Genomic DNA, 22,566 nt, shown 5'->3' with positions numbered 1-22,566 from the left:
AGTTTTGTTTATAATCAACAACTTATAGAAGATAATGTTTTTAACCAGTGAGTTTTTAAATAAAGGAAAAAGTATCTTCTACTAATAAGATTTCCTCCTTCCCCTCAGATGTCACCTGCTCAGTAAGCACTGTTGTGGCAAGGCAATGCTATCCAAAATTTTACCCCCCACCCCCACCCCCACCCCGCGCCGCCTGGCGTTCTCCAACTTCCTTCTTGGCTTTTCCCTGTGTCCTGATCACCATCTAGTACCTATGTAGTGTATTTATTTATTTCTCTATTGTCCATCTTCTAACACTAGAATATAAACTCCCTGGGGGCTGGGATATTTGTCTGTTTTGTTCTCGGCTTTATCTCTGGTGCCTAGAACACTGTCTATCAACATAGCAGTTTCCTAAAAAGTATTTGTTGAATGAAGCAGGGAATTGTTCTAGTTTTGAGAAATTCTTTTATATATTTTAGTGTTGTGGTAATATTCTTCCTTCTCTTTGGTATCTCTGTGATAAGAGAACACAATTTTAGACTAGTATCCTGCCTGTTAGACACTTTTGATATTTTATAGCAGGGTCTGCAGCATAGTACCTTTGCCTGCTTTTCCGTTGCTATTTATTAAGGTTCATTCTGTGCTGGGGATATAGAAGCAGCAGAATGCAGTCCCTTCTTGTAGTGGGGGAAGACAGCTGTGGAGACAAATGCGTGTGGTAATGAATGCATGCTGTAACAGAGGCAGACACAGAGGGCGCTCTTGGGCAGATACGGAAGGAGGTCATATTGAACTGAGTCTTGAGGAGTGAGTTATTGAAGTCAGACATCAGGGAAGAATTGGCATCTTAGCAAGACAGCTGCACAATGGCTTTTCGCTCCTCGTATTCTGCTATGAGTGCTTTGTTACCCTTGCCTTGAAACACCTTTTTTTTTTTAGTGTCCACTGAATTCATGGCACTTTTTTTAGGAGTTCTTATGGAATAAATTACCATGGTGTTTTTGTTAGACTGTCTACAACAGGAAATACTAATTAGAAAATTTACCGAGTTCTGTTTATACTCTTATTGTGATCTAATATGTGTTTTTGAATTAATTTTTCTTTTCATTGTACTCATTATGGTTTTGAGATACACAGTAGAAAGCCCTGTAACACTTGAAGCGTGCTGGTTTATTTGCATTTTTGTGTTTGGACGTAGAGAATTATTACTGAGGTTTATGTGTGTTTTTTAGAGAGTAACTTAGGCATATTAAGTAATTCTTAATGGATTTTTGCCATTTTTAAACCCTATTGTTACAGTTTCATGTCTTCTGTGGGGTCACCACATTTACCAAAATGTTTATCTAGAGGATGATAGAAGTTCAGGTGTCTCACTCAAAAATCAGTTGTGAAAAGCACTCTATTTCATCTTCCCTTTCTCTTTTGAATAGATGAAACAAAGGAAATATTTGTAAACTTGTTGTTTATCAGTGACGTATTAAAATAACTAAGATGACACTTGAAACAATCCACATTATGGAAGGGAAAGAAAAGCCTCTCTGCCCTACCTTGGCATATGGGCTCTACGTCTCTGTGTATCTCCTGACTCAGAAAATGTTTCAAGACAGGCTGCTGTCCAGTATCCATCCATCCACTCCTCCCCAACATCTTGAACATAGGTATGATTTATGTGTTGGAATTACAAAGATTAATAAAACACATCTACATTTTAGCTGTTCACTGTCTGTTGTGGCCATTAGTGTTAAATAATAATACCTCAAACTTACTTCTAGTAAATGCATGGTTTGATTTAGAAGAACAATTTTTGGAAAAATAGAATTGAATATTTGAGACTATAAGCCACTCTTGAGATGAGTGGTACCTGGTGCTTTGTTTCACATCGGGCATTAGCATGGCAGTGCGTGGTAACGGGGAGTGTTGAGTTTTTAGGGCATGTAGGCCCTTCCGCCTCTTATAGTTCCTAGTTGTGTGACAGTAGGTGAACTAGTTAACATCTTCAAGCCTCAGTTTCCTAATTTTAAAATTGAGGTAGTTAAGTTCACCTTGTTGGGTTGTTTTGAGGATTAAATGAGATGAGATGTGAAAGTGAGCTTCAGTTGGCTTTTTGTCTCTTTTGTAGTTTTTCCTGCTTTAGGTCACATTTCTGCAATTTGTTAAGTTCAGATTATATTTACTACTGGAGTTTGAAAGTGTAGTCATCCCTCCGGTCTGGCAATCCATTTAGAATATGCATTTCCAGGCGGGCAGATTTGTGGCGGTGACGCTGCTGTGTTGTTTCTCACTGTGCTAAAGTGAAAGAACTCTCTAACTAAAATATTTACTTAATCATGAAAGTGTGTCTCTTGGGACTAAGGACATCAAGGAATATGAGATCTAAGGGTAGAAGTGCAGTAAGTAGTTGGCTCAACTTCTGCTATCATTCTTTTTGCACCATTGTTCATCTATAAATAAAATACTGCCATTCTCTTCCCTTAATTTGCAAATCTTTCGGAAGTCCCTTTGAAATTTTGCCCTTAACAGATTTGTCTACTAGTCCCCATTGCTTCTGCCGGCTTGTTTAGACTACTTAAATGGTATTTATTAATGTCTGTGGGTTGCTGGAGCCACTAACTGAAATTTAAGGAGGGTGGAGGTGGGGCCTGTCGGCCTCATGCAATGATGCCTGTTCATCCGGTTATCGTGGTTGTTGCCTGAGCAGTCGTGCTACCTGTTTCAGCAGCTTCCTCCTACTCTTTCCTATTTTCGGACTGCTATCTACATTTTACAAACTGACTGTCATCCCAGTTCCACCGGCATTAGCTATTTCCGTCCATGATTTCTGTGCTCCTAATTGAACCTTCCTATTTTTATTTTTGAAGGATCTAAATCTCCTGAACAATTTTAAACAACAGATAATACAGTAAGTGTTAAATCTTATACAGTAATACCCTTTTCCTTTTAACAGGAGCTCACCTTCAATGTGATTCCGCTTTCCATTTTGTATCATTGCGTATAATCCTCTTATGACCTTTTTTTGGAAGTTGCAGCTGGTGTTTGTAAATATTGTACAAATGGATTTTATAAATAAATTTCTCAAAATTTAGTCTATGATTCTAAACAAACGTGTCTAGCCTTCAAGACACTAACTTAAAATAAGTTACAGAAAATTACTTGGCTGGTAAAAATTGTTCTTTATGTTGTTTGTAGCCTGTGTAACAGACTGCTGCGTTGGGGAGGAAACAGGTCAATTCTTTATTGGCCTACAGAATAAAAGAACGACTGCTATAAACTGAATGTTTGTGTCACCTCTAAATTTGTGCATTGAAACCTAAGCCCCAGTGTGATAGAATTAGGAGGTGGGGCCTTTGGGAGGTGACTAGGTTGTGAGGATGGAGCCCTCATCAATGGGATTAGCACCCTTGTAAGAGGGACCCCAGAGAGCTCTCTTGCCCCTTCTGCCATGAGAGAACGCAGTGAAAGGACAACCCTCTATGAACCAGGAATCTGGCCCTCACCAGACGCCCAGTCTGCTGGCACCTTAATCTTGGACTTCGCAGCCTCCAGAACTATGAAAAATAAATTTCGAGGCTGGCCTGGTGGCACAGCGGTTAAGTTCGCACATTCTGCTTCTTGGTGGCCTGGGGTTTGCCGGTTTGGATCCCGGGTGCGGACATGGCACCACTTGGCAAAAGCCATGCTGTGTTAGTTGTCCCACCTATAAGTAGAGGAAGATGGGCACGGATGTTAGCTTAGGGCCAGTCTTCCTTAGCAAAAAGAGGAGGATTGGCAGTAGTTAGCTCAGGGCTAATCTTCCTCAAAATAAATAAATAAATAAATAAATAAATTTCTGTTGCTTAGAAGCCACCCAGTCTATGATGTTTTGTTACAGCAGCCCAAATGGACTAAGACAATTATTATCTATTTAAAAGGATTTAATGTGTGGTATATTTGGACATATAAGCTGTGCTAACATAGTAATTTATTTTCTATTACCTGTCATGGACACTTTCTGCACTGGCTTTTTGGACGATGACCAACTGAAGAAAGAAGATTAAATTAATCTCCACCTAAAGCTGGAAGGGAAAAGTCGTAATATTAATATCAGTAAAGTGTTTTATAATAAAACATTTTAACCTTTTTTACTGCCCATTTTCTAGAAATCTTACTGCTATTCATGTTTAGGTTAACCATGTTTTCCCTACAGTTGACTCTGTTTTAAGTTTGTTTCTATTTCCTGTGACCGTGAGTGTTAACATATACTGGTGAGAACTTGATTATTTATCATAAGTAATTTATGGCTATTTTCCCAGAATATGTAAGCTGCTAAATATTTCTTTAAAAAATATGCTATTCAGATGTGGCAATACAATTCATCCAGGGGCCTGCTAATTAAATTAATTTGATATAGCTTCAGTTTCTATTGCATTGAGAAAGAAGTTATAGGTTTTAGAATGTTTTCTGTGTTTTAAGATGTGTGTATGTGTAGGTTTTTGTTTTGGTGGTTTGTTACTAAGACTTATCCTCTTAAAACAAAAGGCCCCAAAGTTTTTTATTAATTAACTTTTATAGAATATAAAATTATGCACCACCTTTTCTTTCTCCACAATATTTATTCACTCTCTTTTGGCAGTTCAGTTCAGATATTGGTTCTTTTAAATTGCTTGTATTTGTCATAATTCCCCCACTTGACCATTTAATAAATTCTGTAACATAGCCCTTGAGAAACTGGATAGTGTATGGACAGACTAAAAGCTGCTTCATTATTCTGCCCATATTATGAATTTAACACTTCTAAAAATAACAGACTGTTTTCTTCTGATGTGGTTTAGATCACCACAAGGATCTAAAAAGGATGATGTTGCAAACTTCAGAGTAGAAATATGTCTCATTAAGGAAAGTCTATTGTCAGGGCCTTTGAAAGCTTGCATGAAACTCTACTATTGATTACTGCTGGTGGCACTTGGCTTAATGTTGCAATACTAAAAGAATAAAGTCATTTCTCAAGAAATAAAAAAATATTAATATGTTCATATAAGGAATGACAAATACAAGTTTCTGAATTAATGTTCATCTGAATCAGAATTGAAATTGGAAATCAACTTTTACTGTCCTTGGCCTTGTCCTTGAACTTTGATCTGTTGAATGAAAATGTTAGGGTCATTTAGATCAGCCTACTTAAAAACATCTTAGACTAGTTTGACTTTTGGTTCAAGCCACTCATCTGCTGTTCTGGCTAAGGAAAATAGAAGGGACTGCTGCCCATCCAGACTGAAATATCTACTTGTATTTCAACCAGATAGACTTAGGATAAAAATATCCAGGTATAATGTGGGCTGCAAGGGTACTTTGGGATTATTGCAGCAGCAGGGTAAGTGGTTTTCCTGATTTCAGCCTTGCTTTCTTCCACTCCTCTCTACTCTGTAGCTAAAATGATCTATTTCTTTCTTTAAAAGAGAAATAGTTTTGGAAAAACATATAAAAAAAAGTAAAAGATAATAGCCTTTCATATTTCCATCATCCAGAATTAAATAGCATGAACATCTTGTCATATTCATGTCCCTTTTTTTATTTGCTTGAACTAAAATCACTGTATTGTTTTTGCAAAAAGAAATACAATACATGCAGTTGTAAAGAATCAAAATAAATGCAGTAAGTACTGTAAAAGCAAGGTTTCAATGCAGGAACCAAAACATTCTAGGTATTTTGAGCAGAAAGAGATTTAATTCAGGGAAATGGATCCTTACAAAATCCCTGAAAGGTTGGGAGAGTAAAAATCAGAGGCCACCACTGGACTGTAAGTGTTAATAATGGTGCCATCCAGGGGTCAGGAGGCTCCTCCTGTTATTGGAAGCACCCCTGCCATGGCCATAGCTGTCACATACTTGAGCACTGTCAAGAATGGCTCATCAGTATTTCTTTAGTTCTTTTAGGTTTGAGAATGTCTGCCTGTTGTCTTTATACATGACTAATTTGGTTGAATATAATATTCTTGAGTCCCATTTTCCTTCTCTCCAATTTTCTTCCATTATCTTCTGACTTTTTTATTGGGGAAAAGTCTGAGAACAACCTGATTTCTCCACATTACTTTTCCTATCTGGATGCCTAAATAATTCTTTGTTTATCCTTGAAGTTAAATAATGGTTTAGTTTTCACTGTACTCAAAGAGAAAGATTAAATTTCTATATAACACTGTAATTTAGATTTTTTTTATCCTCACCTATTGATGCCCTTTTCTTCTTTATGCTTTTTGACACAGTGCGTTCCATACAATAGCTAGTGTTTCTCAGAGCAAATGTAAGAATATTAGAGAAGGCATTTGAATTTTCAGTTCCAGATCTGCTCTGTACCTTGTGAGATGCTGCATTTCCTACCATGAGCCCTTGTCGAATGAGATGTGTTTCTGTCCTGTGGGATAGAGGGTTGGAATAGGTGATGTAGGGGAGGAGGAGAGTGCCTCTACCCACTCTAGGTCCTTCTGGCTGGGCTGTGAATTAAATTGACATGAGATAGAATAACAGGAGAAAATCAGACAAAGCTTTATGACATGTATACATGGGAGAAACCCAGGCAAACTGGGTAACTTGCCAAAATGGCCGAGACTGTCATCTTAAATAACATCTTCAGTTAAAGACAAAGGAGACTGTTGGGGGTAGTGGTTTGGGACTTCAAAGGGGAGGAAGGCAATTCACATGGAAATGGAAAAGCAAATGTTTGGTGAACAGAAGTTTGATAAGAATGGGCTTAGCAACGTCCCTACAGTCTGCTGATACCCAGAGTCATCTATGGTGATGGCCTGTCCTGGGAACAGGCCTTTATCTTAAATTCTTTTAGGCAGTTAGGGGGAAGGTCCAAGTTCCTTTAAGTCTTTTGTTCTATCAAGGCAGAGAGACACATTTTTGGGTGGCCAGTTTTGATTCCCCACAGTGACCTCTAAGTTACATCTCAGCTCGGATATTCCTTAATTAGTATTTTGTGACTTCCAGTATTAGCCTGTAACTACTCAGTATTCTGGTGAAATCCTTTGGTAATTATGTTTGGTGCAATAAAAATGAATGAACTATTACCAGTTTTTGGTAATCTTTTGAAAACTAGTTTCTGAATCAACTTTTCTTTCAGAAATCTTCCTCTAAGAGTTTTAGATTCTGGGAAGGCTACTGTATTTGACTTTTGTAAATGTTGGGTCTGCAATATTAAGTTATAACAGAATTCCATATGACTATATTTTTCTTGCCCTACATTATTTCTTAAAGTTGGAAAGCTCCAGATTTCTGAGCATTTTCCATTATGTGTACCCATTTTAGTTATTTTATTTTATTTTTTTTTTGAGGAAGATTAGCCCTGAGCTAACATCTGCTGCCAATCCTCCTCTTTTTGCTGAGGAAGCCTGGCCCTGAGCTAACATCCGTGCCCATCTTCCTCTACTTTTATGTCTGGGACGCCTACCACAGCATGGCGTGCCAAGTGGTGCCATGTCTGCACCCGGGATCCGAACCAGTGAACCCCAGGCTGGGAAGCGGAACCTGCGCACTTAACCGCTGCGCCGCTGGGCCAGCCCCCATTTTAGTTATTTAAATTTTCCTCAGAAAATTTTAGTCCCAAGTTATTTATCCAAATTTTACATATCGTAGCCTCAGGTAAAATTTTATTTGAATAAAAAAAGGACTTTCTTGAATTTAGCAGTTTAGAATCACGAATCTAGTTCATATCTCTTTACAAATGAGGAAAATAAGAATCAGAGAAGTAGCTTAGCTCAGAATGAGGCACAGCCAGCAAGTCTGAGAGCCTAACTCCTAACTTCTATGCTTCTTCAGCCACACAGTGCTGGAAAATGAATGCACAGGTCACTCTTCATTCAAAATTTACCATTTTATAGACATATTTAAAAATGCTAGAGATAATTTTTTATTTGAATAATTACTTTGGTATTTGCCAAGTGGATTTTCTAATTTTATCATTCTTTCTATATTTTTTAGTTGCCCTTCTACTAAGGAAATGCTTTCTCTTCTCTCCATTTATTTTTAAATTTATTTTTGTGTGCATCAGTATGGATTTATGACTTCCTTGTTTTACTCAGTGAGTTGTAAGCCATTACTATTATTTGTTTTAATGCCTGAATTATCTTAGATCATCTAGTAGGAGCCCTCTCAGGCTAGTTTCTCTGTTCTTTCGATGTCCCCATCATTTCTAAGCCTGCTTTTACTTGCTGACATAATGAGATATCCCAGGGTCATCTCCTTCTTTCCTTTTCCTAGCCTTGAAATAAGCCCTTTCTCCAAGGAGCCCTTGTTCCTTTAAATGCAGAATAGTATTTAGAAACCAAGATCTGAGCATTAGGTGTACTCATTGCTTTTGTGGTGTCACAATTCCCAGCGTCCTTCCGTGGCCAGAGATACCTACAAATTTACATCTATATTTATTTCTGTATCTATTCACATTGAAAACCGTGATTTCACACTGGTACCCTTGATTTCAATCCAACTGCATAAGATTTGTGGAAGTTTTCTCTCTTCTCAGACAGTGAAAAACTTGGCTCCCTTTGTCCTCAATATGTTTACTTATCAGATTAATCCCCCTTGTAAGTAACCTGTCTCTAGATGCTTCTGTCCCTTCTCTGTGGTTGCTGTCCTCAACCCACTGCGGCTCCAACATCTCCCGCTGGACTGGGCTGTATATGTACCCTCCTCACTCTGCTCCGGCTCTGATGCTCTGCACAGGCCTGTGTGGAGACAGACCTTCATTACCCTGCTCGGCCTCCGACGCCTCACACTTCCCTGCCTTGCTAGGCCCCACCTACGAGGCTTTTAGACTGAGTTATTAAAGAGGGAAGGAAAAAATATTTTTATTGGTAGCAATAATATCACAAAGTAAAGCTACTTCTTTTTTTTTTCTGAGGAAGATTAGTTGTGAGCTAACATCTGTGCCAGTCTTCCTCTATTTTATATGTGGGTCACAGACACAACATGGCTGAGTAGTGCTGTAGGTCCATGCCTGGGAGCCGAACCCACGAACCTGAAGCTGCTGAAGTGGGGCATGCCAAACTTAACCACTACACCACAGGGCTGGCCCCTGAAGCTACTTTTTGAAATAATTTTCTAGACCTTCCAACTATATTTTTATTTTTTTTGAGGAAGATTAGCTATCAGCTAGCATCTGCTGCCAATCCTCCTCTTTTTGCTGAGGAAGACTGGCCCTGAGCTATCATCCATGCCCATGTTCCTCTGCTTTATACGTGGGACGCCTGCCACAGCATGGCTTGACAAGCAGTGTGTAGGTCCGCACCCAGGATCTGAACTGGTGAACCCCACGGTGCGGAAGCAGAACATGTGAACTTAACTGCTGCATCACAGGGCTGGTCCCTCAACTGTATTTTTAATGACCTTGTTTATGTTCTTAGGATTTTCATATTCCTTAACTTTTTTTCTTGTGTTTTTTGCCTTATTATCTCAAATCATGTTCAGTCATCAACGTCTATTTTATTATTATAGTTTTTCCCCCGATGTTAATAGGTTTCTGAGGCAGAGGCCCGATTGTATGAACTTCAGTCTGTGGTACAGTGTTTCTGTTTGATGCCATGCATCACTGGCTCTCACTGCTTGTCCTGTAGTAGAACTAACGTGTGTAAAATGATGCTATCTGGCTCCAAGTGGTCACAGTAATAGTTTCAAATCATCATTTCTACCAGGTTCTAGAATGCTGTTTACTAACAGAAGGGCACGCCATGTTGATAGCTCCCAGAGAGGGTAATCCACCTCTCCTATGGATATCAGTAGCACTCTGTAGTCTTCTTTTCTTTACACTTAGAAAGTGTATTGTCAATTTATACTTGTTTCCCCACTAGAGCCCCCAACTTTGCTTGTTTGGTTTAAGTATCCCTGGGGCCCAGCATAGGGCTTGTTGAAATTCTTTTGAAATGAATTGAAGAATATGAAAAGGAGTGGTCAGTTCTAGGTCTTTGAGATAATGGAGAATTGGTAGGATTTTTGCTAGCGGCTCTTACTGCCCAGACTCTTCCTATTTTTGGTCTAGAAGAAATAAGGATAGAAGCCTAGAAATGTTAGCTTTAACTAGAGTAATACTGGTAAATTACTCCGGTCCTGTGGAAACATAACTGTTAAGATCATGGGAATTTTCAAAAATTAATGAATTTAAATAAGGATGTTTAAAGATGGCACTCTTAATAAGTATGCTGCCAGTTGTCAGCATTTTAAAATATTTGGGAAGCCAAAACAAGAATAAAAAAGATTTGCTTTTTGCTTCAGGAAACTTGCAGCTTAAATGGGGGAGAGATCTGGAAGGGTCAATGAAACCAGTAAGTAGCAATGTGACATTGGGAGGTCCCCGAAACTCTTTTTTCCATTTGTAAAATAGTGACATGTCGTCTTCTCTTTCTGTTTTATTCATCTGTGACACTCAAATGGAGAAACGTTAAAAACCATAAAAAGGGGCCCAGTCCCGTGGCCAAGTGGTTAAGTTCGCGCGCTCCCCTTCAGCGGCCCAGGTTTTTTCCGGTTCGGATCCTGGGCACGGACATGGCACTTCTCGTCAGGCCATGCTGAGGCGGCATCCCACATGCCACGACTAGAGGGACCCACAACTAAAATATGCAACTATGTACTGGGGGGATTTGGGGAGAAAAAGCAGAGAAAAACCCCCCAGAAGATTGGCAACAGTTGTTAGCTCCGGTACCAATCTTTAAAAAAAAAAAAACCATAAGAAGTTATAGAAATGCGAGGTTGGGTTATTTTACCATTCAGGAATGCAGGGAGTCCCAGGTGCACCCTGCATTCACAGCGCCACCTCACCTGGCACTGCTGATGCTGGCCCAGGATGGGATGCACTGTGGGAGGGGGCTGTGAGAGGGCGCTGCCGGCCCAGGGGCTCCCTGGAGGTTGGGAGGGGTAAAGCCCAAACCTCCCAGAGCTGCCAGGGGCAGGGCCCAGCCCTCTCCGCTGTGGGCTGCTCTGAGGTGTCTCTGGCTTCCCTGGGCAACTGGGTGGTCCAGTGACCCACCCGGTTCTCTTTGCTCACCCCATTCCTTTCCTCACTTAATTCTTTCCCTCTTCTTGCTGCCTGGGGCTCAGTTTTCTAGGGCACCTGAGCTAAGACAGACAGCCTTCTCTGTCTTTAAAAGCTTAATAGAAATACTGAAAATGATACAAGCAAAATAAATAAATAAATAAAAAGAAATGCATACCCCAGAAACCCACCATATTTTCTCAAGAATTGTACGAAGTAAGAAATAAAAGTTGAGTTGGTGTTCTAACCAGTTTTAAGAAGCTTGAAGGACAGGGAGAGGAGCAGCCTGGGCGTTCCACGTACAAGAGTGAGGACAGCAGAGGACCAGATATGAGAGCAGATTAAGGTGAATCATAGAATAATAGAAACCGGTAACCAAATTTTAATAATCTTTACATAGTGATAGAACTCCTAGTCACCCTTATTTATGTAAATATATTAAATATTTAATATAAAAGGCAACATTTATACATATGTATTCTTTATATATTTGTAAGTATCTTCACCATAACGTGATTTAAGACAAAATTTTTTCGCATTGTGTATTCGCAGGTATCTCTTAGAAATTCTTCGCTGCTCATCTTGTTGCCGTCCAAACAGAAATAGTACAATCTGTTCTTTTTTCTTTGCTACTACATCGTAGGAAATGATTCCATCTGCTAGTCAGTGTTGTATATAAGAGTGCTTGTGTGTTTTTAGTTTAGGTGTAAATATTTAAAACTACCAGGATTTTTTCAGGAAGTTATTCACAATAGCCTCATTCATCTTAAAAGAGCTTTACTATTAAAAAAAATTCATGCTAAGGTTAATTTTATATTAACATAATAAGAAGATGTAGTTACCTAAAAAATGTGTGTGAATGTATTTAAGCTTTAGCACAGTTGAGCACTGCCTATGTTCTTTTCATTCTAAAAAATATTAAAATAACCTCTCTGGTTATATTTGATCCGACCAATATATTCTTAGAATGTAATTTGACAATTAACAATATCCTGTGTAGGCTGCAGAGGGCTAGCTAAGGATTGTTTTTTTCCCCCCAGACTAGTAGCTTAAATATGCTAGATTTCCTTTCTCTGCAATATACCTATGATAATTTGGGTTAGCAGTGTTCTGGCAAAATGACAAGGACTTTATAGCTGCCTAGGTTCTGAGTGTAATGGAGAAGTATAGCAAATTTGAACAACAGATGTTCGTAGTCAAATTAATCCTGCTTTATTAACCCAGTGAATTTTGATAATGTTTGTTTTTTTGTTGGTATAAAATAACCTTCAATTCCATAAATGGATGTTGTGTATGCACCCTGGATTTCTGTTTACTATTTTTGCTCATGGTACTTTATGTTGCTATTTTTAAATATCTAGCAGTCATCCATTTTGAGCTACTGGTCCATTTGACAAATAGGGCATGTGATGCAACATAAAAAAAAATGCAAATTTAGGTTATTAATGTAAATGATATGATAAGATGATAAAAATATTAGCTGAGACATGCTGGATCACTAACTGAATAATAGCCGGGGTGTCCTGATCACCACTGTATTTATAGGGCATGTGGAACCTTTGGGAATATGGTAACTATTTGTAAATCATAATTGTATTTCATATTTGTCAAATGTATATGAACAAAATCGTTTCAAAGATTCCTCTCTTCCATCCTTCTCCTCCACAAAATAATGGCCATCCTGCCTCTATAAACTGCCTGGGATGGCCATGGCTCTGTGGCATACACTTAGAGATACACTGATACAAGGGGAAAAGCACAGTGATTGTGATTTGGAGTTTGTGGCATTCGGTAGTTTGAAATCTCTTGACAGGTCTCAAAATAGAAGCAATGAGGCTGCCATGATGCAGCAGACATACATCTTGAAATGTTACAAGAAATGATCGAAGACGTTAGTTTTGCAGCAGAGCAAGTCTTTATATGGATGGAATGGATTGTTTTGGGGGAAATATGTAAAGTAGAACCAGCACTTTCAAAGGAAAGAAAACAAGACCAGGATTTAAGACACTGTCCTATGCCTTTTTTGAGGCTAATGTAGGCAGAGTTTTTAAACTGAAATAATGGCCTTTAAGAAGTTATTTCAACTCTTAGAAAATCCAGGTATGTTTAACCACAGTCTGAGTTATCTCTTTCCTCTATGAATTTCCTAACACTTAAGAAATACCTTTCCAAAGATACTTACTGCATACTGATGTGTATGTGTGATGTTTATATTTTTATCTCACCTATTAGACTTTAAGTTTGTTGTAAGAGCAATCAAAATAGGGATATTTCATGCATCATTGTATCAGCCTTGGTGCCTAAAGCATTGCCTTAGATATAATCAGATATTCAATAAGTGTTTATTAATGAATGAATAAGTGGGTAAATCTTCCTTGCCATTTCTCTTATTTTGTAGTCTCCACAATATTGAAATATAAAGACAGGCCTGAAAACGACAATAACTTTATTGTTACACAAACAGAAGATTGTTTTTTTACTTTCCTATGTTTTTATCCACTGAGGAAAGATTTACTGTAATATATATCCTTCCAGCTATTTTTTCCTCAAGCAAACAGCAAACATTATAGTATGTTCCTTTAAAATTGAGTTGATACAAATAGATTTTCAGAGAAATTAAAAAAATTTAATCGGGGTCAGCCCTGTGGCCAAGTGGTTAAGTTCGCGTGCTATGCTTCGGTGACCCAGGGTTTTGCTGGTTTGGATCCTGGGCGTGCACGTGGCACCGCTCATCAGGCCATGATGAGGCGCCGTCCCATATAGCACCACCAGAGGCACTCAGAACTAAAATATACAACTATGTACTGGGGGACTTTGGGGAGAGGAAGAAGAAGAAGAAGAAAAGAAGAATATTCAACGGATGTTAGCTCAGGTGCCAATCTTTAAAAAAAAATAATTAATCAATAATAAGAAATTAGTAACAAGAAAACATTGTTCATCTTTGGCCATGATGAAGTAACAGAGACTTCCTGCCTTAAGCAACTATACTAAACAATGGTTTTCAAACAACAGACATCAGATGACAGTGATCCCTTAGAGAATGGGGCAGGAGGATTTGGGAAACCATGGCATGAGCCCTATGATTGCCCCAACTTACTGCCTAGAGAGAGTTTCCAGGCCGCAGTGCTGGAGGGGAACCCAAAGAATGTCCTGTGGTTTGCTGAGTTGAAAGAGCAGAGTTCAGAGTTTGCAGAGGAGTTAGAATTTGCAGGTAAAATATTGGAGAGGTGGGAGCTGCACGGAGAGAAGACTGTGGAGGTCGGCCAAGTACCCTTGAAGCCTTGGCCAAGAGCTAATCCATGCACGCATAGGAGAAAACTGTCTGAGGAAAGACCACCAGAAAGGAGGAGGAAAACAATCTCAGAGTTCACGCAGAGCTGAGAATGGTTGATTTTCTCAGTGGGGAGAGTGGAAATACTTTATGATATGCAGGGCATCAGGAAGAATCCTCAGAAGCGCATTGCCTTAGTAATGGGGACTAATTAGCCCCAGACTAAAGGCTGCTCTGGACATGCCATAATGAAGCTTATAAATCAGCCTCAAGTTAATTTAACTATATCCCACTACAAAGCCTGACAATATTTAAAGGAACACAACTAATTCCAGACCCCAACAACATAAAATTCGTAGTGTCCAACGTCTAATAAAAAAATTACCAGCGTGCAAAAGCAGAAAAATTTGACCTATAAACAAGAGACAAAGTAATCAGTAGAAACTGATTTAGAAATAAAAGAGATGATATAATCGGACAGTTAAGGTCATTAAAACAACTATTATAAATATACTCCGTTTGTTAAAGGAAGTAGAGGAAAACGTGAACATGATGGGAAGAGAAATGGAAAATACAAAAAAGGATTCAAATTCAACTTCTATGATGAGAAGTACAATATCTGACATAAAAAAATAATCTGAATGGGATTAACAAGAGATTAGATGCTATAGAAGAAAAGAATAGTGAATTTGAAGACATCAACAACTATCTATATAAATCAGAGTAAAGAGTTGATTCTCTGCTCATTTTTTTTTCAATGAGCTGTGGGACAATATAAAGCTTCAAACGTATGTATGATTTTAGTCCCAATAGGAGAAGACAAAGAGGAGAGAGAGAAAAAGTATTTGAAGAAATAATGGCCACACTTTTTCAAAATTTGAGGAAAACTATAAATGCACAGATCCAAGAAGCTCAACCAACCACAAGCAGAAGAATCATGAAGAAAATGACACCAAGGCACGTCACAATCAAATTGCTGAAAACCAGTGGCAAAGAGATAATCTTAAAAGCGGCCAGAGAAAATAGACAAATTATGTATAGAACAAAGATAAGGATGACAGCAGACTTCGACAGGAACCATGCCAGCCAGAGGACAACAGAGTGGCATCTTTAAATTATTGAAAGAAAAAAAGTCAACCTAAAATCATGCCCAGCAAAAAGTATCTTTCAGAAATAAAGGTTAAGTGAAGACTTTTAAACAGAAACTGAGAGAATTCATCGCCAGGAGACTTGAACTGAAAGAAATATTAAAGGAAGCTGTCTAAGCAAAAGACAAAGAGTACGAGGTGAAAATTTAGAAGTACCGAGAGGAGTGAAGAGCACCAGAAATAGTATGTGGGTAACTACAAAAGATGTTTTTCTGATGTTATTTTCAACAATTTAAAGTATAATGGACTTTTAAAAGTAAAACTGATGCTGTGTTGTGGGGCTTATAACATATGTGGAAATAAAATGTAAGATAACTATAGCACAAAGGAGAGGGAGTTGGAGGGAATGGATTTTTATCATTGTAAGATTCTCACACTGTAAATGAAAAGAGAGTAATATCTGAGGGTACAGTGTGATAAATTAAATATGTTTATGGTAAACCATAGAGAAACCACTTCAAAAAACAGAAAGCACTAAATAACAGACATATAATTCCTAAACCAGTAATGGAGATAAAATTGAGTTCTAAAAAATACTCATTTAATCCAAAAGAAAGCTAGAAAAAAGGGAAAAAAAGGAACAAATAACAGATGAGACCAATATAAAAAGAATTGCAAGATGGCAAATTTAAACCTAATTATATTGATAATAATGTTAAACTTAAATGATCTGCACATTCCCTTTTAATTGAATTGTTGGACTGGATAAATAAGCACTTACTTTTCTATCTACAAGAAACTCACTTTAAATATAAAGATACATGTGTTAAATATAAAAGAATTGGAAAGAATATATACATGCAAATATTAATCAGAAGAAGGCTGGAGTTGTTATATTAATATCAGATAAAATAGACTTCAGAACAAAGGGATAAAGAGGGACATTGCTTATGATAAAGCTGTCAATTCACCAGGAAGACCTAAAAATCCTAAATGTGTATGTAGCTAGTAACAGTTTTAAAAAATATGGAACAAAAACTGATAGATCTGAAAGGAGAAATGGCCAAATTAACAATTACATTTGGAAATTTCAACACCCCTTTTCCCAAGAACTGATAGAAAACAAGTAGACAGAAAATCATTAAGGATATTAAGATTTGAACATCGCTGTTAACTAACCTGATCTAACTGATGTTTACAGAGCACTCAATCCAACAACAGCAGAATACACATTCTTTTCAGGTGTGTTTCCCGAGATAGACTATATTCTGGTAATAATCAAGTCTCGATAAATGTAATGTCTTAGTTTTTGGCTGTTGTAACAAATTACCAAAAACCTGGTGGCTTAAAACAACACAAATTTATTACGTTACGGTTCTGGAGGTTTGAATTCCAGAAAGATTCCCACTGGGCTAAAATCAAGATGTTGGCAAGATGTTGGCATTCCTTATGGAGGCTCTAGGGGAGAAGCCATTGCCTTGCTTTTCCCAACTTCTAGAGGCCACCTACAATGGCAGCAATGTCTAGTTGACATTCTCCTCATATCACCATCTCCTTAGTTCTGTCTCTTCTGCCTCCCTCTTCCACTTGTAAGGACCCTTGTGATGACATGAGGCCCACCTGGGTAATCCAGGATACTAATCTCCTTCTCAAGGTCAGTTGATAAAGTTAATTCCATCTGGAACCTTAACTACCCTTTGCCACGTAAGGTAACACATTCATAGGATGTGGACATCTTTGGAGGGGAGATTTATTCTGCCTACGACATTTAAAACGATTGAGATCATGTCAAGTATATTCTCTGACCATGAGGGAATTAAATTAGAAAAAAATTAAAAAATGGTATTTGGGAAAAATCCCAAATATTTGGAAACTAAACAACACACATCTAAATAATCCATGGGTCAAAGAAGAATCACAAGCCCAATTCCAAGATATTTGCAACTAGAGGGAAAAATCCTGGAGGAGTTGATTGGAAAAAAGGGAGATGTAACTACTGGAACGGGACACACTGATTTTGTGAAGCAATAGTCCTGGTAGCTGGAGAGGGCGAACTTTAGACTACAGGAGATTAAGGGGGGAGGGGCAATTAATTATCCTTTCCTACCACAACCTGGAAAAAGAGTTGCATGATCTGCCTGAATCAAGTAGCAGCTGTACCTGGCAATCGAACCTGCTGCTGGGTTGCTCATTCCCATGCATGTGCAATGGAATCAGAAAAACTCATGTGGACACAGAGAGTGTAGAACTCTTCTCCGGTGCTTGACACCCTCAGCAGGTGCTCTAGAACACGGGCTCCTTCATACACTTAGAAACTGTAGTCTGGCACAACTTTGTCTCATTCCGACTGATAGGAGTTTATTTGCTTCTCCTGTGTCTCCGGGAGCCTTGGGTTGTATGACAGTTGAGGCAGGAACTATCCATTGACATTGCCCGTGTGTCTTAAACAAACAGGTAGGACCATGATCCAGATCAGGTTTAACAACAAATCTCGAACTGTATGTTACTGTTACTATCTAGACATATTATGGATTTTTGTGTATTGGACTTGTTTCCTATGACATTGTTAAATGTACTTACTGGTTCTAGTAACTATTTTGTAGATTCCTTCACATTTTATTCATAATTGTTGTTTCTGAGTAAAGATAGTCGTCTTTTTTTCCAAACTGTATTTCTTTTATTTCCTTTTCTTGCCTCATTGCACTGCTAGGACCTCCAGTTTGATGTTGAATAGAAATAATGAGAGTGCACTCAAATGAAAAAGAAAACCACCACCATCATATGGCTGGTGAAGTAATTATATATGATGTGTGAATAAATTCTTACTGAGCAGAAGGTTCAAGTCTTCATTTTGAAAGAAAGGAATTTGCAGGGGTCATCCCAGTGGCACAGTGGTCAAGCGCACACGTTCCGCTTTGGTGGCCTAGGGTTTGCCAATTCAGATCCCGGGCGTGGACATGGCACCGCTTGGCAGGTCATGCTGTGGTAGGCGTCCCACTTATAATATAGAGGAAGACGGGTACAGATGTTAGCTCAGGGCCAGTCTTCCTCAGCAAAAAGAGGAGGATTGGCAGCAGTTAGCTCAGGGCTAATCTTCCTCCAAAAAAAAAAAAAAAGAATTTGCAGATGTCATACTTAAAGTAGATGCTATACTTTCATTAAATTAAAACAATCATTATTATAACTTTATAAAAATTGCATTTTAATGCCTGAAGTTATCTTCAACTTTTAGAACAAATTAAAATTCAGTTTAAATCAGTTTTTGACCATTTAAAATAACTGAGAGTAATTTATACTTGATTTACCCCCACAGGTGTTTTTTACAATTCCTTTCTTTTCTTTTGCGTGAAAACACATTCAAAGGTCCATACTGTATCTCGGCCCATAGGGCCGTTCCTGGCACATAGCTGCTGCTCCATGTGTGTTTGTTAAATGAATGAACATTAAGTAGTTAGTAGAATAATAAACTTTTTCTGAACCCAATAAATTGAACAGATGTCTTTGTGTGTTTTAGAAAAAGCTGTTTTAAATCTTAAAGGATATGGAAAAAATGCTGTTTCTGTAAATATAAAAGAAGTTATTTCCAAAAAATAATTGGAGCAGTCTTTAAAGATTTTGTAAAGGGATACACTCTTTGCAAGCATGGTATGAGAAAAGGTGAACATTTTCAGGAGGAAGTGTCATATACGTTGCCGAATTTAACATATATGCATTAAGCAAAAAAACCCTAGAGTTAGGTGCTTAATATCCATTTCATAGAGTCTCCTAGGAAAAATGTGAGAAGCACAGATTGAATATATTAAGGTCACCTGACTCAACAATTTCTCTTATAATCAGGAAGAACTTCAGAAGTGCTACATTCTTTTATAATCTTCTCTGTCTGCCTACATTTCCACTTGTGGTTCCTGATGTGGCCAAATGCTATAAAACTGCAGTTATACTTTTGTTCTGATTAGTGTCTTGTTCTGCCCCTTTCACTAGGCAGTGCGGTCCAGTGGGAAGACAGTGGATCTGTTTTGAATTGTGTCACTTATTCTTTGTGCAATTCACTTCAACTTTCAGAGCTTCATTTTGCTCATCTGTAAAATGGGCTAGTAATGCCTAGTCCGTAGTGTGGCCAATAAGGTGAGGGATGGAAAAGAACCTAAAACGCAGAGTAAGGCATCAGTAAATTTCTTTCTTCAGTCATAATTACAAATTAATGTTTTATGGTGAAAAAACAGGGAGTTGAAATTTTGGCTCCTCCAGTTACCAGTTGTTTGATCCTGGGCAGGTGACTTTCACTCCTCCGAACTGCATAATAATACCTGCCTCATAAAGAGTGATAGTAACTACCTCATAAAGCTTAACAATTAAAGGTGATAGGTAGAAAGCATTCAGTAAACTTCAGTTATAAATTGATTTAAAAGTAGTTATATACACACAAACCAGCTCAAAATGGGTTAAAAACTTGAATGTAAGACCTGAAACCGTAAAGCTCCTAGAAGAAAACATGGATGGTAAGCACCTTGACGTTGGTCTTGGCTATAATTTTTTGTATTTAACACCAAAAGTAAAGGCAACAAAAGCAAAAATAAAGTAGGACTACATCAAACTAACAGCTTCTATACAGCAAAGGAAACCAGCAACAAAATGAAAAGGCAGCCTAAGGAATGGGAGAAATTATTTGCAAATCATGTTATCTCCTAAGGGATTAATATGCAAAATATATAAAGAAATCTTACAACTTAGAAAAAAACTCACACAATCCGATTAAAAAGTGAGCAGAAGAACTGAACAGACATTTTTCTAAAGAATACATACACATGGCCAGCAGATACATGAAAATGTGCTCAACATCACTAATCATCAGGTAAATGTAAATCAAAACCACAGTGAGATATCACGTCGCATCTGTTAGAGTGGCTGTTATCAAAATGGAAAGACAAGTGTTGGTGAGGATGTGGAGCAGTTGGCATCGTTGTGCGCTGATGATGAGAATGTAACCTGGTGCAGCCACTATGGAAGACAGTTTAGCACTTCCTCAACAAATTGAAAATAGAATTCCCCTATGATCCAATAATGTCCCTTCTGAGTATATACCCCAAAGAATTGAAAGCAGGGTCTCAAAAAGATATTTGTATAACCATGTTCATAGCATCATTATTCACAATAACCAAAAGACAGAAACATTTCAAATATCAATCCACAGATGAATGGATAAACAAAATGTGCTCTATACATATATATAGACCATGGAATATTATTCAGCCATAATAAGGGAGGAAATTCTGACACATGTTACAACATGGATAAACCTTGAGCACATCATGCTAAGTGAACTAAGCCAGTCACAGAAAAACAAATACTGTATGATGCCACTTATATGACCTGCCTAGAGTAGTTAAATTCATAGAGACAGAAAGTAGAGTGGTGGTTGCCAGGGGTTGGGGGAAGAAGAGAAGTGGGCATTGTTTAGTGGATGTAGAGTTTCAGTTTTACAGGATGGAGAGTTCTGGAGATTGGTTGCACAACAATATGAGTGTAGTTAACATTACTGAACCATACACTTAAAAATGGTTTAGATGGTAAATTTTGTCTTATGTGTATTTTACCACAATTAAAGAAAAAATCTTGTGGCGGGCCAGCCTGGTGGCCTAGTGGTTAAGTTTGGTGTACTCCGCTTTGCCAGCCCGGGTTCGGTTCTTGGGGGTAGACCTACACCACTTGTCAGTGGCCATGCTGTGGTGGCGGCTTACATACAACAAGAGGAAGACTGGCAACAGATGTTAGCTCAGAGCGAATCTTCCTCAGCAAAAACAAAAACAAAAAAACCCAAACTCTTGCAGAAACTATGTAAAGGTGATTGTTAAAATTGCGCTCAGAAATAGTTGATCTAATTTGGTTCTACTTCTGGATTTTAACCAGCTTTAAAAAGCAAACTTTGACTCAAAACTTGTAGTACAATATTCCTCTTTAAGTATACATTTTTCCAATCATAAATTAGAGTTGTATTTGGGGGAACTCGAAGCCACACAGAGTTCACAGAGATTTGTCCTGGTATCTGTAGTAATGCTTTGTTCGGACTTTCGTGCTTCATCAAGGGTTTGTTTTTCCTTCATATTTCTCACAGACCTAGAACTGTGTAATGAGCCGAGTGTGGTCAGTTGGTTAGAGTCAAGAGAGAAGTGTACAGTTTGTGTAAATTCAATAGTTTTAGGTCAGGACAAGTAATTTTTGAGAGACGTCAAATTCAGTTCAGATCCCATTTATGTGGTGAGCTTTTCACAGTCACTCCAGACTTGTCTATTCTCTGCCACTGATGAATTTCAATAACTTTTATTCAATAGTTTAATGCATTGCACATTCTGTGAAGCTTAATGGGATTTTCAATGAATAGGAATGATAATTTGAATAAGAATGTTGCCCTACTGGGAGAGAATGTTCCTGATACCTGACCGAGGACTGTTTCAAGGGGGAGGTGTCATTTGAAGTGGGAACCTCGTGAGGAAGGAGAATGTGCCAAGATTGTAGAGGGACTGGTGAGGTGTCTGAGCACAGAGGAGAGGGTCCTGAGCAGGTGGGTTTCCATGTCTGAAAATGATTCTGTTTTTCTGTCACACTAGATTGACGGTTGGGCTGGGTTTAGAATGCTAGTTTGGAAACCATTTTTCCTTCAGAACATCGAAGGCATTGCTCCACTATCTTCTCGTTTCCAGAAATGAGAAATCCTTTACAACCTGGACCTTTGACCCTTCGTATACCTTTTATCCCCCTTCTTTTTGGAAGCTTGTAGGATCTTCTCTTTCCTCAGGGATCTGAAACTTCACAGCGATATTCGCTTGGGTTTATTTTCATCCATTGTGTGGGGGTTTTGTATGCCCTTTCAGTCTTCAGTTCTGGGAAATTGGCTTGAATGACCTTTTCCCTTCTGTTTTCTCTGCTCCTCCTTTTTGGAATCATTATTATGTGGCTGTTGGACCCTCTCCACTCATCATCTCATTTTCCTATTCCCCTCATCCTCCCTAATTTTCCATCTTTTTGTTCTGCTTTCTGGGAGATTTTCTCAACTTTATTTTTCAACTCTTCTATTGCATTTTTCATTTCTTTTGATAGATGGATAGACATATATACACATATGAGTATGTGTGTACGTATGTGTGTGTATTTGTATATGGAGAGAGAGAGAGAGAGAAAGAAAGACAAAAAGAAAGAAAAGAAAGAAAGAAACGAGCAGCCTTGAGGCTGGCT

The 22,566-nt window shown here is 38.2% G+C and overlaps 1 protein-coding gene across 6 annotated transcripts in view; it reads left to right on the top strand.

Moving 5' to 3' along the window:
- DGKH (diacylglycerol kinase eta) overlaps positions 1-22,566 on the top strand; it is a 175,313-nt gene that overhangs the window by 29,090 nt on the left and 123,657 nt on the right. The window lies entirely within an intron of this gene.

Source organism: Equus przewalskii, chromosome 16 (genome assembly GCF_037783145.1).
Source record: "Equus przewalskii isolate Varuska chromosome 16, EquPr2, whole genome shotgun sequence".
Classification (NCBI taxonomy): domain Eukaryota; kingdom Metazoa; phylum Chordata; class Mammalia; order Perissodactyla; family Equidae; genus Equus; species Equus przewalskii.
Note: the sequence above shows the minus strand (reverse complement) of the source record. Positions and strands in the feature narration are given on the sequence as shown.